Source organism: Emydura macquarii, unplaced genomic scaffold (genome assembly GCF_026122565.2).
Source record: "Emydura macquarii macquarii isolate MOO-44397 ecotype Brisbane River unplaced genomic scaffold, CSIRO-AGI_Emac_v2 contig_2897, whole genome shotgun sequence".
Lineage (NCBI taxonomy): Eukaryota > Metazoa > Chordata > Testudines > Chelidae > Emydura > Emydura macquarii.
Genome location: NW_027133034.1, coordinates 21,135,540 through 21,149,053, shown reverse-complemented (window position 1 = coordinate 21,149,053; position 13,514 = coordinate 21,135,540). Strand labels below are relative to the sequence as shown.

General features: G+C 38.5%; 1 long non-coding RNA gene across 2 annotated transcripts; it reads left to right on the top strand.

The window, feature by feature from the left end:
- Nucleotides 1-2,537: 2,537 nt before the first annotated feature.
- On the top strand, nt 2,538-8,161 carry LOC137166770 (uncharacterized). 2 transcript variants are annotated; one of them, XR_010923806.1, is made up of 3 exons: nt 2,538-2,600; nt 5,995-6,064; nt 7,217-8,161. It is a non-coding gene; the product is annotated as an uncharacterized lncRNA (long non-coding RNA). The 2 variants fall into 2 exon arrangements; XR_010923807.1 differs by lacking the exon at nt 2,538-2,600 and adding an exon at nt 4,660-4,679.
- The last annotated feature ends 5,353 nt before the right edge of the window (nt 8,162-13,514 follow it).

The following is a 13,514-nucleotide window of genomic DNA, read 5'->3' as shown; positions in this document are numbered from 1 at the left end:
GGAGTTTTAGGCAGTAGATAGACACACTTTGTGTACCCTTTCTTCCTCCATATTTTAGAATTCTAGAGCAAAACCCCAAATAGTTGTCAATTCCTTAGGAATAGATTTCAGATGTAAGCACCCATCAGTGCTAGTGTTGGGGATGCTATTCATTTGTTAATAATATAAAATGGTAAAGTAGAGCAAATAAACGTATATGTCTGCTATTGTGTCAAAAATAAATGGCTCATTAATCTTAGCTATATTAATTTAGTTACAGTAAGGTCAAAGGCAAGAAGATACTTTTCGGTGCTCATTAAGTTAAATATAGATATACACACATTCAAAAACATTTCTTTCTCCATAAAAAATCCAATTTCAATAGCAACATGAGCAATTTAATTAAAGAATAATGAGAGACTGGGAGAGACACAGGGAAATGAAATGTACTACACAACCACAGAGAGAATTAAGCACAGAACATACTATTCATGTGTCTTACATTATTTGCATATTCCTGTGAAAATGAAGTTTGTCTATGATAATAACATTATCACATGATATTGTGCATATGGATGTATCCATAATTCGTATCATTTTTGGAAGTGAAGTAAAACAAGACAACAGATGTTTCATTGGTGAATGAAAATTTAACTTTGTAAATGATGATAGACCCATCAGTAGAAAAGCTTCTGTAAGGAATTAAATTAGTAGAGACACAATTACATGATTTTCTTCACACAGATGATAATATCTATCCTCAAATGCTCTTTTATGATGCCCACCTTGACATACTCCTTAAGGACAAAGATATGTTTTGGGGCTCTTCAAAATGTACAAAATACAGGAAGAGCAATATATCACTAGGGAAACATAAGTTTGTGAGCAACCTTTATATTCTTTCTCTATTGGCCAGCACAGACTGATGATCTTGGCCTTTAAGAAGACCAGTGAACACATGCTGATGTAGCTTAAGGAAATGGAAAGAACATGTAGCTTCACTGACAGTTAGGACCCTATCAAATTCATGGTCCATTTTGGTCAATTTCATGGCCTAGGGGTTTTTTAATTAATCAGTTTCATGTTTTCAGATGTTTACATCTGAAATTTCCTGGTGTTCTAATTTTGGTTCCCGACCAAAAGGCAGTCAGGGTGGGGGGCAAGGCTATTGTATGGGGTGTCATGGGATTGCCACCCTTACTTCTTCCCTGCTGCTGGCAGGGACGATGCTTTCAGACCTGAGCAGCCAGAGTGGAAGGCTGCTGGCTGGGCGCCCAGCTTTAAAGCCAGGGCCACTGCCAGCAACAGCACATAAGTGAGGGTTGCAGGGCATGGGGGCGGGGAGGATTACCGTATGTCTGATTTTTCCAGCAGTTTCTTGCCTGAGTGGAGGGCTGACAGCTCGAGCCACAGCCTCTCCATACAGGTCAGGGGGGCTTACAGCTGGACCCGCGGAGCTTTCTGTAGCTGGCTGCTAAAATGAGAGAGCATAGACACACTCCCTTTCAGGCCCCTTCTGGTTGAAATCTTAAACTTTGGTTAAACTTATTAGCTCAACTAGTTACAAGCTACTGGGCTTACTTTGCATCTACACAGCAGCATTTCTGTCCAGCCATGGTTTTGATCCACACCTTGTACTCTGCCTCACCATGTCTTTAGGAATGCATTTTTGGCCATTCTGAGCTTTCATAAGCCAGAATGAATGAGCTAGTCATAAGCAAGTTGCCATGTACTTCCTAGAAAAGTATTCTCCAAAAAGGATAGCAACTTTGTTGGATTATAATTATCCAATCAACGCAAATGTCTCATGTCCATGTGCGCACACTTCTTCCATTTTCAGAATATTTTGGTTTGTTGCTATAATACTTCTGTAACCTCACCAGGAGTCCTGAAAAATCACACTTGGCATGCATAATTTCTTTGACTTAGTTGTGTGCTTTCTTTCAACAACAGTTTTGTACAACATGCTTATATGTTAAAATGACATCTTGCCACCTTCCATCCACTTTGGATAATGTCAGATTCAAATTCAGTAAAACAGGGTACCTGAAAAGGAGGCAGAGGCAAATGCAGAAGCTTGTATTCATCTACATTACTGAGGTGAACCACAAGAAAGGCAGACTCTGAGCCAGGCCACATTGTATGCACTGATGAGAATACTATGGCTGTTTTGACTAACCAAACCCACTTTTGACTGGGTGGATCTGCCAACAGCCTAACAGTGGAAAACTAAGTATACAATAGCTGCTGTCCATGTTGATAAGACAGTTGCCATGGCACTCAGAAGACTAACTACAGCTCTCTGGCAGAAGTCTTTGGTCTAGGGAGAACAGAGTGGGGCACTGTGACGGGGTGGGGCAGGTGCAGAGGCCCCCTGCTGAAGGCCTCAGGGTCCTGCCACAACCTGTCCCAGAAAGGAGCAGAGGAGAAGACCTTCAAGCTGCCTAGAGTGGTTGCAGGGAAGCAGCCAATGAGAGAGGCTGCAGGGAGCAGCCAGTCAGGACCCAGCAGGGCCATATAAAAGAAGCTGCAGAACAGTTTACCAGTTTGTTGCTGCCAAGAGTTAGAGAAGAGAAGACTGTGTTCCTGGCTGGTTGGCTGAGCAGTGGGGCACAAGACAGGTCAGTGTTAGTAGGGACCAGTGGAACAAAGGTGTTCCTGAGATTGAGTAAGGACTGAGCCCAGAGAGGGCTGCAAGAAAATAGTGTCTTCAGGAAGGAAGCCCTTGGGGTATGGCTGCATATCAGGGCCAGTGCTATTTAAAGACTGAACCTGAGGAGGACTAGAGAGACCCCAACAGAGGGGTACTGAGAGACCTCTTGTGAACTGTATACTGTGTGAAGGGGTTGTCTGTATTCACATACAGACAGTGTGAGTGACTCTGCTGGGGAGCTGAGTCACTGAAAACTGCCTGAGAAACCACTGTCAGGGGTCACCATAATTGAAAGACTACAGACACACCCGAACGGAAGGGGTTGCTTGTGAGAGGTGGGTGCCCCATTACATTCACATTGTATTGGATATGTGCATTGCAATAAAATGAGCTACTACTATGTAATCAAAATTAACAAAGTTCTTTAATAATGGAGGGCTCATATAAGCATATTATTCTTACTGAAACTATTGAACAAAAGACACATGAAAGTCATTTCTAAAGTACACCAAATAGCTTTTTTCCGATTGTAATTGGGTGGTAAGAATGGTGTGTCCTCTTACAGCCAATTTTAAAAAAAGGTTTTCTTGCCTTTTCTTTTGCCCAGAAAAACCTGGATTAGCTCCTCTCTTGATGACTTATCTAAAATTGGTGGTCCACTCATTTTTGATGCATGCTTATTATGCAACTGAATCCTGTTTCTTTATTATTAACAGTATTGCTTGATGGTTCTTAAACTTTGGTTATTTTATTATTTTGCAATGTATAGCTCCTCACACTGTATCCATTTCCTTTGTTATGATCTAAAAAAATAAAATCACTATGAAGTGACAAACATTCAGACCTACCAGCAAGGGATCAGGTGGTGTATTATGTGTGGGGAGCTCTCAGAGGAGCAGTCTAGAATTGAAGCAGATCATGACTGAGGTTCCTAGATGGAAAAAAAGAAGCTATATACTCACTGTGTCCAATCAGAGGAAAGGGCTTCATTTGCCCTTTCTCAGATATAGTAAATCTTGCTTGCTCACTCATCCCTGATATAGATGGTAAACCCCTTGGGGAAGGAAAAAAAGGGGAAAAACTGAATGCTTAAAATTTAGAAAAGTCAACATTTTTCAAAAGAATTTTGAAATGAAAAAATAGTTGTTCTGTTTTAAACCCTGAAAAAGAAACAACTTTGAAATTTTTCATACACTTATTTTTCCATTTTTTAACCAGCTCTAATCTCTCTCACACACAAACATGTACACTATAGAAAGGAAAAAAGGAACTTAATTAATTCACACTTCTCCACCTCTACAGTTTTGGCAGACACCAATTGGTGGTTTCTGCATTCTCAACACAGATTTAATAGTGGATTACTTTCTTTAAATCTCATTTTATGGACATTTCTTGATTTTTCTCAAAGTATACTAGAAAACATTTAGTAAACCCTACATTCGATGAATTAGGTACATTTTTATGATACCTTATCCATAGATACATTGTGTGTGTTCACTTAGGTCCCTATTCAGCAAGGTATTTAAGCACAAATCTAACTTTATGCACACAAGTATTCCCAATGAAGACACTGAATTTTGAGAATTAGTGAGTAACAATCCGCAGTGGGTCTCCTGGGAGTCAGTGTGAAACAGTGGAGTTTGTATTTAACAAGAAAGTGGAATTTTCTCTTTTGTACAGTGTGTGGTAATTTGGCAAATCTTGCAAAGTTCATGTTCAATTTAAATTGTAAATAAGAGGAAGGGTGAAGTCTGTTTCCTGAAGGAAAATAGTTGCTTTTGGTATCAATGTACAGGTCAATCTTGTTACTTTTAAATTATGTAGGTATTAAGTCTCAATATTTTTGTGTATTGTGGGGATAAGTCTCAGACCATTTACAACAAAAAAATAATTGCCGAAGTGGAGAGAGATGTGAAGATAGTGGCTAATGTCTTGGAAGAGTTGAATGTCCAGGGAGCCATCACTACTATACCTCTGTGTCTGCGGCAGGGTGCTACAACTGGAGACTGAATAAAAGGGGAGACGAGCCTGTCCCATCTGTCTCAACGTATGTCTGTTTATTTCTTACTAGTAAACATGACTCTGCCATGCAGCCTATCCTGTTTCTGTAGCTAAATCTCAGATGTGGGTGGGAAATGAGTGCACAGTGACAACATGTTTCTGCTCTGTTATGGTCCAGATTAACTCTTGATTTCTATTCCTGTGGGTGTCAATGGAGCATGTGGTCTGAGTATGACTGAAGACATCAAATCAATTTAATTTGTTTAGTTTTATGCAGTTTTTACAATGTAATAGTGTGAAATGACAGATGTACTGTTACCTGGAACATGTGTTCCATTTAAAGGAAAATGCTGGTGCAAGGTGTCCTGTGGGGATTGATAATAGGGTTTGTAGCCTTTACATCATTCATTCTCCAAACTCTGTGTTGTGGTGATGCTGTACAGTAGGTGTAAATTCTTCTTTTATGTGGAATTTGAAGTGGCCTACACAATTGGGGTAGCAAATGATCCTTACTGAGCTAGTGAATGAGCTGGGAGGAGAGTAAGAGTATAAAATTGGTGGAGAAATAAAAATGTACTGAAAGGAGTATATGATGCTGTATTTACTCAGTTTTTCCTGATCTAGCTAAGCTTATCTCCAGCTAAAGATATTTGTCCCAGATTCTCAAAATTGGTGTCTGAAGTTAGGATTCTCACTCACTATTGATGTCTTAAATGGCCAGATTTTCATAATTGCTAGATGCCAAAGGCTTCCTTTGTTGGAGGCTAATCACTTGTGAAAATTAGGCCACTTATTTAGGGGCCCAAATGTGGATTTAAAATCCTAAATTTAAACATTTCTTTTAAAAAATCTTAGCCATGTATCTTTGTGCGGTTTCATTCTGACTTTGCACTCAGTACAAACACAAACAGGGCTTGATCCTACTCTGGCTGACTTCAGTGTGTTCAAGATAAGGCCCTTATGGCAGAATACCAAATTGGAAAAATTCCTTTCACTTGGCATTGCCTTGCCATAATTTAAAAGTGGGCTTGATATCTTATTAGCAGATCTTTTGCATCTAAGGGAAATTAGCATAATTTGCCTTTCCATTTCTTTTTACCCAATTTCACAAGCCAGAAAATGCAGTTTTTACTGGCATATATTGCTTTGGTTAAAGGAGATATCTTATTAATCATTAGCCCATTACTAATTTTATTTCTTGATTAAGTTTAGTTTATTTTTGATCCATAAACCATCAATCGAGTTACATTCTATACATAACTAAACAAATGCATTTTTTTTCTTTGGGCCTTTTAAGTTGCTCACAACATGTGAAAAAAGAATAGTTGCAGGTTTTTTCATCAGTGTTCTTCTATTAAAAGGAGGAGTACTGGGACTCAGGAGACCGGGGTTCTAGTCTCACTCTGCCATTGATCTGTTGTGTGACTTTGGGTAAGTAAGTCTCCTGTCTGTTTCCCCTGGCATTCCCTCTTTTGTCTATTTATTTAAAAAAGTTTTAGGGAGCCGGAATAGTCTTTTTCTGTGTGTTTGCACAGTGCCCACCACGATGGGGTTCTGATCTCATTGGGGGGTCTTTAGGCACTAATGTAATACCTGTAATAACTAATGCTATTCTCTAAAACTGCGTTTCTGATCACTTCTGATCCATAAAGATCTCACTGAACTTTTAACAAGAATGATGGTGGCAGCTTGGGAGTCCTGGCCAAATCTTGTCTACATTAACTCTTGCTGCTGCTTCAAATGGAGAAGATACGTTCCCTTCTTCTAAAAACTGTTGTGCACTTTTGCCAGGTAGATCAGCTGCCATGTGCCATTCCAGAAACTGCTGCATTGAAGTGTTGGGTACAGAGAACTCTTTATATAAAGTCTGAGAAAAGTTTGAAATATGAATTATGGGCACACAGTTTTATCCACGGTTACATACAGATGGTGGGCACAGAGCCAGCATGTTAGTTCTGTTCATATTTATTGTATGCCATAGCTTTGTTGGTTTCAGCACCTCCTGGCATTTCGTGCAACACCAATTCTTGCTACTGCAAGTGAGTCATTAGCATGTCAGGAGGACATATCAATCATAACTTCTATTATTTAAAGGTTCTGTGAGAAGCACTAAAAAGCAAAGATGGTAGAATGTCTTGTCCCCTGCCCCTACTTTCCCCACCCCTCATCTAAGGCTTCTTTAATTAAAATTTTTGAGGTAAATTGCTTAAGGCACTGCCATGTATTTGTAATCTGCCTTTCTACTTCTTTAATTATTCTTTCCCATTGCAGTACCGTTATGGTATCAAACAATCAATTATATTTTTCCCTCTCATTGATCTGTCTCATGTTTAAAGATCTTTTGTTCACTTCTATGTTTTATGTTGTGGTGATGATATAATCCAAATGTCTATCCTCTTTGTTTTAATATATGGCTTCCTCTGGTGCCAAGGCACACTGTCCTATGTTTTCTGTGCTAACACTGCTGCCTTTCCATCTGCTGCCTTAACTACTTTTAAGCAGCCAAGTTAAATAATAAACAATGTTCTTTGCTCTCCAGACTCTCGAAGTACACTACTTAATCAAATTCTCTCCTACCACTAGTAAGAGAAAAAAGTTACTACAGATTCAACATTTCTGGGGAGGGAGGTTACAGAAAGAGATGCTTCACCTCAACATTGACGTCTGTTCTTGGTCACAAGGCTCCTACTCCCCTCTCCATAATTATGAGAAACTGTAAGACCCTCTAATATGACTTCTAGTGTCTTCTGTTTTAAGACAATTGCACATATCCATTTCTGAAGTATTTCCATATACTGGTGGACAATATTTCCCACCGTATTTCCATATTTTAACTGTGCCGTTATGCTTTTTTCATGAATTGTATCTGATATGTCCTTGATTAAAGTATTTACATTCTGCATGATTGGCTTTCCTACTTTAAAAGCTGAAAATAAGTCTATTACTGTATATTTACATATGTGTGTTTGTCATGGCCATAATTTCTCTGAAGGAAAATATTCAACGTTTAGTCGTCATCTTCTTCATGCTAGTCTGTCTGCATTGAGCAAGACTTTTTTCCGTGAATTTTCAAATGCACAAGGGATTGGCCTAATTGTGCTCCCATTGAAGTAAAGAGTAAAATTTTCATTGATTTCAATGGGAGTAGTGTCGAATGTTTGTGAAAATCTCACCCATGGTTCTGTTTTGGAGTTTTGCTCTTTTTCAGTGCTTTAAAATACCAATAACAGATGTTCATAATTTTCCTTAAGGAAAATAAACTGATGTGAATTAAAATATTTTGTGCCATAACTTTTTTTTTATTTTAAAAACTAAAATGATGACATCTGCATTTACTTTATGACAAAGTTATGACTTTTCCCACTGTTTTCCCACAGCAAACAGGACTTGCTTGTAAATGTGCCATTGCAAAACCGTCTCCTGAGAATTATTTTCTTAAAACGTGTAGCTTGTGCACCATACCTCACTCAGGACAAAGATCACCTAGTCTTTGCATATTGTACCACCTTCAATAAACTGCTTACTTGATGACACTGCAAATAGTCAGAAATGCCTGTTCTTCCTAGGGCCTCAATAAAGATAGACTTTACTTAACAGCCAGGCATCAAAATTCTGTTATCATCAATAAAAAGCTTTTCTTATCATTTACCTTGATATTGAAAAATACCCTAGAAGACCCCCCATCAGCTCACCTCGCTGTTGATCTGGAGTGAATTAAAGGAAACATTGTGAAAGGTGAATAGGTGGGGAGGAGGGGGAAAATAAAATATAACGTTAAACAATATAAATGATCCAGGCTTTTGTTCTAGCAAATCTTAGGGCAATGTCTTTTCAGTGTCATGCTTTTGTAAAAGTCTTTTTTAGACCATGCATGTCTTTCTACACAAGACAGACACAAGCTTTTATTTTAAAAGCAAACAGCTAAGTGAATTGCTATACACTTGCCATGAATAGTAACGAGTAGATTTGTGGCGTATTCCTCTTTTTAATTAGCACACTGCTATAACCTGACTGCTGTTGCCGCTATATGGATGAACGCTGCCTTATTACAATACATCCAGAGGATACCACTTGGAGCAGTTCATGAGAAAAGTTAGGGTGGAAGGGGGAGTGAAACAGAGTATTGAAATTTATTTGTCAGTTTTGCTCCTTTTTTTTTTTTCCTGGAAGACATTGGCCATCAACATTGAAAAGAATTCCAGTTTTAGGTAGCTGAATGTCTAAAACTAGTTTACGTTTAAAAAATCATGATGGGAAAATATTACAGAACTGAATTGTGTTGGGTAAAAAATGCTGTTTTAGAGCAAAGCTCACAAGACTTCTTAATTGCTTTATTCTTTATTAGTATCAGTTCTCTGAGTTCCAAGCCATTTTTTATGCCTCTTAAATATCATTGCATTTTTAAAGGTTTCTAATTGAATAAAAGGATAGACAAGTCATTTTAATTCATTTAGCTGTTTCATTGTTTGAAATTCTTTACAAAATCCCTGCAGAGTCTCTATCCAAGTTGGGTAAGAAGGAGAAAATGATCTGCAGAGACCTTGAATGAAAAGGCTAGTAGGAGATGGTGTTATGAGTAGAGCTCTGCAAATCCATGGATATCCAAGGAACATTTCTTGCGGATCGTGGTCAGATGGTCACAGAGGTTGGGACCTCTGACTTCTGGGCAGGGCTGGAGCAGCTGCCAGCCAGGGGTGCAGCGAACAGCTGATCAGCTGTTAGGCGAGAGGGTGGGGCTGATCAGATGTTAGGCAGCCCAAAGGGCTGAAGAGCTCATCAGCTATTAGGGGGCGGGGCTCATCAGCTGTATGGGGTGGCAGGGGCTCAGCTGATGCACAGACGCTGATAAATCTAAAAGGAGGGTGGATTGCAGTCATGTAAAAATGTATTCCTGCCTATGGGATGTGGATTGACATATTTGTATTCCTGCAGGGCTCTAGCCATGAATGGCAAGTGATGGCAGGAAGAGACAAAAGAACTGGTGCAGTGAAACCTGTGTTTCATGCCTGCTATGTGGGCAACCACAGAAAAATATGTTCTCCTGGTTCATCCAGCACTGAAATTATCAGTTTAAAAATATGCATCAAAAGCAATGTAAGAATAAAATAGGTTGTTATTAATTTTCTCTAGTTAAATAAATATATTCTTATGACGTTACAATTTTTTGTTTTGAGCTTTTTGGCCTGATTCTCTTCTCACTTATACTGGATTTACACCAATAAGGCATGATTCAGTGTTGTCAGAGAGTAATTTTGTGCCAGCTAGGCTAGCGTGAAGGGGCTGAAGGGCAGGCTTCATCCTCAGTGAATACTCCTGTTGCAGAGGTGCTCCTTGTGCACAGTACAGACTGAATGGTCCACTCCACACCTCCATTGTAGCAGCCCTGGGTGTAGGGGGCATTCTGATCTGGGTCTGCAAGTGTGAGGGGTCACTTAAATTGAGCTGGAATAGACCTGTGCTTTGACTTTTGCGCCTCTGGAAAAAACCTCAACAGACCGAAATCCACAGAAAAGATGCCAGAAATGTTTAAATATCAGTGTGGTGCCAGATACTGTCCAGAGTGAGCAAGAACAAAACAGTCTGTATTCTGAATCCTGCATAGGACGTGATCTGCACTCTATAAAACAGTATTAAATATTAACACAAATACTTCTGACAGTAAAACAACCCAGAAGCTTGTTTAAAAAGAGTAAAGTTCTCAGATCTGGAATCCCTATTTTCTGAAGTGATTTACTGGGCTAAAATAAGCTCCACAGTAGCAGAGGCAAGAGAACAATTATTGTACTTTGTGCGATTTGAAATGTCTTTCATGAGGGAATTTGGGGCTTCAAGTGTACAATGTGTTAGATGAATAGGATGAGCAGTAGGGAAAATGGATATTGGTGTCACAAATCATACCCCTAACAGTAATTAAATATTACCTGAGATTTGAATTCTGATATGAGGCCAAAGCTTTTCTAACAATGTATAGCATATATTTTTTGTATAAAATTCTTAACTCATATATATTTACATGATATATCTGTTCATGTATGCGTATGCATGTAGACCAAGATTTTCAAATGAGGCTAGCAATTTTGAGGGCCTCAATTTTTTGGTGTCCAACCTGAGACACCTTGATGGACTTGGATTTTCAGAAAGTGCTGGGTATTTCCCCCCTCTCCCCCCCCACCCCCCCGTGAAAACAGGTTCCTAAAAATGTGTGGGTACCCATAATCATGAGTAACTTTTGAAAATCTTGTTTATAATACAAAGCAAGAATATAAAATGAGGCGGTGTGATTATGCTCCAAAAGCTTTATCAGCATGTATTTGAAATAGCCATGGTTTTACTCACTATTAGTAGAGCTGTGAGCGAATTATGCAGGCCATGTACAATGAATGAATTTAGGCTGCTGCACATACCATCATATTTTTGTATATGCCACACTTTGCATAAAAATATTTAGGAATGTCTTAGAGTTCTAAGTAATGTATTGAGACTAATTCTTGATGCTCTCCCCTTGGAAAGTCCAGTGCAATATTAGTGTGAGTTCAGCTGTGCAGGGCTGAGGGAGAGAAAAATAAAAAACTAATAAATGTAAATAGTCAAAAAGTGACCTAAAATGTGTGTGTGTAATGTCATAATTTTAAAGTCTGGTTTCTTGGGAATTTAAAGCTAGAAGTGAATTCTGAATCCTGCTTCCAATGAGGTAAAACTCCTCTTTCTTGCCCTGCAGGGGTAAGAAATGTTAGGTTTTAAACCAATGGCATTATTACATATGGAAAAGTTATTCTTAGCCCAGGGCTGAATTCTGGGCCTTGAGGAAGGGTTGATTGTGGGGAGGGGGCAATAGTTTCACAACTGGGGGGTGGAGAAAAATGGCTATTGCTGTTTGGTTTTTAAAAAATGGCAGCTTTATGAAGCTGCTCTGGGGGTGAAATGTTAAAGTAAGTTCCAGGGAGGAGGAATGGACAGAGGGTAGGTTATGGAGTCAAGCTGAGGTGAGAAATTAATATTTCACCTGAATATACACACACTTTGTGTGTGTATCTATATAGTATAACTTCTGTATTGTGTAATTTGTGTATATAAATAAAATACATTCAGCCTACAGTGAACTGTTATGCTTTGTGGCAAGGAAAACAAACCATCTGTGTAGATTCTATCTGAAATTGTTCCAGGACTTGATTTTCATGGGAGTTTGCCTACAGCTGTAACTGGTAATGTACCACAGTAATGTGACCCCTTTTCTGCAAGATCTTTGGTGGAATACATGTGCTGTGCAGTGAGGAAACCAAATATAGGTCTTGACTAAAACTTGTGGTAGAAAGGATTCAAACTGGGAAACTGTTTGACACAATTTGCAGAGTATGCAAATACAAACCGAATGACAAAAGGATATACTGTCAGACACTACCTTGTTATCTGGCAGTGAAGTGTATAGCAGCACGGGGTCCTTAGACATAATCTCCTATAATGTATTGCAATTTAAAAAATAACCTAAAAATCAGAAAAAGCGAGAGCAGCATACATAAATAAGCACCACTTGTGACGAACTACATAATCCCACACAATCTAAGTAATCCAGTTCATTTCAGGACATGAGCATCACAACTGTGTGTTATTAATTCTGAATGGTAGCAAAGGGAAAATCGCCAAGTGCTTACTGAAGCCTCATTTCTAGTTTGAGCGGCTGCTTCTTTATCCTTGCTTGCCAGTTCTGAGGGTATTTCAAGAAACATTACTGAGAACAAAATCGAACACCATCAATATTAATGATCTGAACTGGGAAGATAGCTTTTAGTGTGCAAATTAATTACCCTAATCACAGGGTTTTTTGTATCCATTTTAATGAAATAACTATTTATTTCACTGAGTCCTGAGCTTTTCTTTTGCAAATAAGGCACATTTACATGATAAATACATGAAATTTAAATGGATGACTAAATTGAGAGAAAAAAAGACCTTTTTAAATACAATTTTCATAGGAAAAACATCTAGATTAATGGGTTGGTTAGTTGATTGACATCTGTGATTAAATCTTTTTAATGTACGTCAAATAGAATTTAATGGACCTCAAGAAATGTCTACACAGTCAGTAATATTCAGGGTTTAGTGAAGATATATTTTATCTTCTATTATTTGAAGTGTAGACTGCTGAATGCATCTTGCCTGTAGTTGCCCACAGCTGCATAGAGACCATACAATGCAGGGGAGGGGGGTGACGACCCAGAATTCTCATCTTTCACACTGCATTCTCCCTCAACTTCTTTCCGTCTCAAAATAATTGACATGTTTTATTTTCAAGAGTGGGCCCACTATAAAAAATGGAGGCCTCAGAATGTTTGCGTATCCCTCATACTTAATCACCCTATGCACATTTGTGTCATATTTCTGTTTTCTAGTAATGACAAGAGAAGAGAACAGTTAGTTCAGAGGAATTTTAAAATGTGTCTCTTAGATTCTATGTGTTTTGAAAATTTTATTTATTGTGATAAAGCTTTGAAGGGCTGCAAATTCAACAGAGGAAAGATTTGAAACACATTCCAGCTCATTTTTTTGATAACAGTCCTGCAGAACAGAGCATCTTTCTCTGCTTACATTTTTCCAGTTGAGCCACCAGAGACATTTCCAGCTTCCTTTGATTTGAAATGATCAATTGCAGCTGTGGCAGTCAGGCGGGGTGCCCCAGGCACAATGCAAACAAGTATCTCTCCCAGCTCACTAGGATTTACATTTCAATTGCTGCCACATTTTTAAAGAAAATTATAACCTTTTTATATTAATATTTTTCTGTGGCCTCTCTGATATTCTAACAACATAAATATTAATTTAGTACATCAAGAAGAACATGCATTCTTCAGTGGAATGGCTTGAACAAAAAACTGCTTAAAAAAAG